The sequence below is a fragment of the Cryptomeria japonica genome, unplaced genomic scaffold (genome assembly GCF_030272615.1).
Source record: "Cryptomeria japonica unplaced genomic scaffold, Sugi_1.0 HiC_scaffold_270, whole genome shotgun sequence".
In the NCBI taxonomy this organism is placed as follows: domain Eukaryota; kingdom Viridiplantae; phylum Streptophyta; class Pinopsida; order Cupressales; family Cupressaceae; genus Cryptomeria; species Cryptomeria japonica.
This window is the reverse complement of record NW_026729092.1, coordinates 41,379-46,500: the sequence shown is the minus strand read 5'-3', so window position 1 is coordinate 46,500 and position 5,122 is coordinate 41,379.

The following is a 5,122-nucleotide window of genomic DNA, read 5'->3' as shown; positions in this document are numbered from 1 at the left end:
TGAATTGAGAATATTGCATCTACATATGCATAGGATCAATTTAGATGAATGTTAGGCTTCTAGACATCACAATAACTAATTGTAGTAGATACAGTTAAGAAACCTTGCACCTCATCCACTATCTACCTCCTCCAATCACACAAAATCAATATCACACTAGATCTACTTTTCTTCTTCACCCACAAATATCATCTCTCTCACTCTATCGCTCATCACCTTCTTGCAACTACTCAAGACAAAACATGTATATGTATGTATGTGTGTGTGTGTATCAATAAAAATATACATCAAGTCAACCTAAAAGACACTTTCCCAAATGATAATCCAATGGTTAGATCACACGCTACAAGCACCAAAGCAAAACAACAATAAAAAAATTCAAGGCCAACCTAACCCGGATTGAACATATCCTTGAACTTCCACAAGAACACGATTCTGAAACATATATAGTACAATCCAACTCAACATAAAGAAGTTAAAGATGTGAACAATAGATCATCAAAATATTATCATTAGAAACAAAAAAATAGGAAGAGAATAGAACTCACGAAACTATCAAACACTGCACAACAGAATATATTTTTGGAGCACAAGTTTCAGACCATCAAAACTTGAATACAACAATCTTAAGAAATGACTACTATCATATCAAAACTATACTATCATATTTGCAATGAGACAAAGATGCAGAGCATTGCAATCCTGGAATTGGTCAACTAAATATCACCATGCCTTATTATTACAACATGTACATCTGAAGCATGAAACCAAACACCAAAACTTAGACATCAAGGGAAACATATCCACATAGAGCCAATAGACATTTCCAGAGCAACAACCTACCAAAAAATATATCTGCTACATACATACCTAACTTCCACTTCTTTGTACACTACATACATTAGTTGGACCAATCTGGATCACTAGGTTTGACATCAATGACAACCAATCAAGTATTTCTAACAAAGGACTGAATATTTTAAATTATGCATGAACAACCTTCATAATTTTTTCTCCCCTAATAATGAACGGGTTGTCACCTTTTGTGTTCAATGTTATGATATCATTTTCTCTTTATTATTTATAAGTATTTCTTTTGTAGTATTTATCTCTATGGTTATTATTCAAGGTTTTGAATCATTCCTTTTGTCTTTCAAATATTTGTGAATGATTAAATAGCTCAAGCTATGCTATGCATTTTAAAGATAAACCTCATTAAATTTTTGACACATCACTTTAGGATAGATTTATAGTTTCATGTTTTATTTCCTTTAGTGTATCTATTCCTTCCCTTTTCAAAAAATGAAGAGTTGGCTTCTAAAATATTGGAGGTCATTTCATTGTCTACAATCAGATGTATTTGTCAATATTCCTAGACAAATTATTTATTGCTACATTCCTAGAAATGATTTTGTAATTCATCATAAACTAACAAATGTGTTTTATGGCATAATTTCTCTAGATAAAGTAATACTTTTATATTTTGTATATATGTATATAAGATGACTTTTGTGTATGTGGAATACTCAACCTAATAGTAAACCCTTATTAGGAAAACCACAAGCCTAGAATCTCCCCTAACATCCAACAACATAAATAGAATACAAAGTCATGAAATGTTAAAAAGAAAAAAAGAACAATTATAGCTCACATTCATGAAATTATTGACTCCCTTGTTCTCCTATCCTTCAGGACCTTGTGAAAATGGTGTAATTGATCTCAACCGTAAGCACTAGCAGAAGATGACATGAAAGGAATGTAATGTGGTTTCTTGATGAGGTTTCTTGATGATGTAAGATATAAAGATGATGATGATGATGCAAGATGGGGAGATTTTATCATTATGCAACTAGGCTAATGATTGATCCATCTAGAATCAGAAGAATAAGCCACTTTTATAGAAATATACAAGAGGATCAAGGGCTTATCTCAAGAGATTAAAATATGAAAGGTCATGTTTGCACTTGTTAGAAGAGAATCAATAGGATTGAGAGGTGAAAATGAGATGGAGGGACAAGAATGAGTGGAATGAATAAGATTAAGAGATTAATTTGAATGAAAGGCTAATATTGAGTGGTAGTTAAGGATTACATATGTGTGTTGTCACACGAAGAGAGAAGAGATAAAACATAATGAAGAGAAATAAGACGCTTGTCACATGCCTAAAAATTTAGATTGTTATCCATGTGAACAAGTTGGAAGGCTGGGATTAGAAAGAAGAGGATAATGAATTAATTAAAATAAATAAAATTATTTATTTAATTAATAGAGAGAAAAGGTGGAGTTAGGCTAATTAAATGAAAAAAATATTTATTTATTTATTTATTTAGAAAGAAAAGGCCAATGAATTAATTAAATAAATAAAAATATTTATTTTATTTAATAGAGAAAATTAACGGTAACATAACTAGATAAATAATAAATATTTATTTATGATTTAATGGTTGCAGGTAGTTTTGAGGTGGCTTTTATCATTGGAGGTGCTTCTTTGGGTGTCAAGAACAATGGTCCAAGTATGCCCTTTATTGGCTGATATGAGGTGGGGTATCTATAGCCCTTCCCCCTAAGGTCCTCTAAAATTATTCCCCATTTAAACATGGTTGGATCTCTACAAGGGTTGTCCTATGGTTGTGCCAAATTTAAAGGTCTATTTTGGGTGGTTGTTGGTAGATTGTACAATTCCCTTGTTCTTTTTCCCACAACCAATTATTTTGAATGAAATCTTATCTTGCGTCTCTTATTAAGATAGAAATTATTTCTCTACTAAAAAGGTGAAGAAAAATTTGACCCTATTGAGGATTGAGGATATTGATACTGAGGAAGAAGTGGCTTAAGATAAAAAGGATGAAGAAACAAAGGACACTAGTGGTTCTAACCATAGGAGATTAAATACATTTGTGGGCTAGCCCATGGCTAAAGATAAGGAGATGGTGAATTTTGATGGTAATTAGGAGAAGTGTGAGATGAAAGAGGATTACAAAGAAATTGAGGACGAGGAAAGCTCAATATATACTATAAGTAGTTGGTCAAAGAACTCTCATGCCTCTAAAAAAACCAAGGTAGCCTTGGTAGACCTATCTGGAGATACCTACTAGGATTGTGATTCCCATGCATATGTGCTAAGTATGATACTAATATTGTTAAACTCTCATTGTTTAAGGTTATGGTGTCAAGCCTAGAAAAGAAGCTAGTGATCGTCTCCAGATTTAGCTCGAAGGTAATCCATAATCATCCAATATGCTTTGTTTGTTGTAGGAGGAGGAGCTTGGTAAAGATGATGACAAGGACAAGAATCAAAGGAACTATTCAAGTTATAGATTGAAGATTTTGATGGCCCATTTTCTTATCCCAATGCTGGTTGTTTTATGGATCTTTTGGTCTTTTATTTTGAAACTTGATTACTTCTAGTTCTTCACTCTATAGACTATTTTTTATATTAAGACTGATTGTTCTATTAATGTGAATTTAATGGCTTGATGTTCTATTTAAGATACCTTTGGATTGTTTTGTTATAGGGTCAACACCCTTATTTTGCTTCTATCAATATCAAAAACATTGAATCTTAAAATTTAAGATTGAAATATTAATTCAAATTTAAAAATATCTAAAGTCTTTTTCGATATCAATATAAAAAATTTAAATGAAATCATGTTTATCTTTTAGTGAATTAGATAGTTAAGATAAAATAGTTTAAAATTTAATTATTAGTATTATTTGATTTGTGAGTTTTGTGTTTTCTTTTGGATCATAAATACAAAGGTTCAATAATAAACTTCCTTGAATTTTCATTCCTTTGATTTTAATGAATTTTCATTCCTTTGATTTTAATGACAATTGTTACTATTTAGAAATCCTTTTGTAATCTTTTCACTTCTTGATTTTAATATTTAAAATAAAATGCACTAAATGATTGACTTGATAATGAACATATTTATTATGTTAAACCTTGTGTTATTATGAAATTATCAATAAATTAATTGATAATAGAAAGGTAAGTGAAGTAAATTTTTAAAATTGAAACCCTAAAAATTCCCACCAACAATATGATATATTCAAAATAGGCTACCCTAATAATTTTAATTTTTTACACTTATAATTTTTCCTTGCTTTTAATGGAAAGAAAAACATGATAACTCTCATTCAAGTTATTTTAAAAACTGATTACAATTTTTTAAAGTTCATTAAATATATTTCTTTATGTGATTTGTTGTTGTGATAGTGTTTAAGAATACTAAATATGTTCATTATATTTTAAACTTTAACATTAAAAAAAAAAAATATGAATATTAGTAAACAAGATTTGACGATAAGAAGATAATGATACATTTGTTATTATAGTATTTACAAAAAACTCAGTCTTTAACAATATTATTGAATTAGATTAAATTTCTGAATATTTTTTATTGACTAGTATCCTTTAATGATAACAATTTAAGTGAAAGATGTCCTTTTTTAACATCACCGTGCAGGTTTCCATTAATATGAACTTGGAAAGGAACAAGCTCCTAAGGTTTCTCAGAGATGGTCATGCTAATATGTTCATTTATGAGATGAAAGATGGCTATGAGTGGAGACGAAACGTGGAGAATTTATCTTCCTTCGAAGATGCCCTCAAGATACTAACCATTGAGATCAAGGATAATAGGGAGCCTTATTTTGATCAGGTGGAGATGCTTTCTTAGTTTCAGAACCGTAAGAACATTGTTTGGATGGAAGGCCCGTGTGGGTGGACGGCATGGGTTGGAGCCCATGATGATATCCTACACTGATGTGTTCTCTTTTGGTTCCTTTTTGCTTTTATGGTTATTGTCAGACGTTGTTATGGATATACTGTATTGTGCAATTGTACATGATCAATTACGCTTGCTTTCTTTTTTATGATGTCCTAAGTCGGTGACAACTTTTTTGTTCTAAGGCCTGACCTCCTTGTACTCTCTGTTTACTCTCGATTTCTAATATTAAAAAAGATATGCTAATTTAAATATATATTTATTATTCATAAGGTTATAGTCTTCCTTTAAATATCAAGCAATAAAAGATTGTCTATATAATACAATTGATTCTCTTAAAACTTTATAAGAATGAGAAATTGATAAAAAAACAATAATAATAAATAGAAATT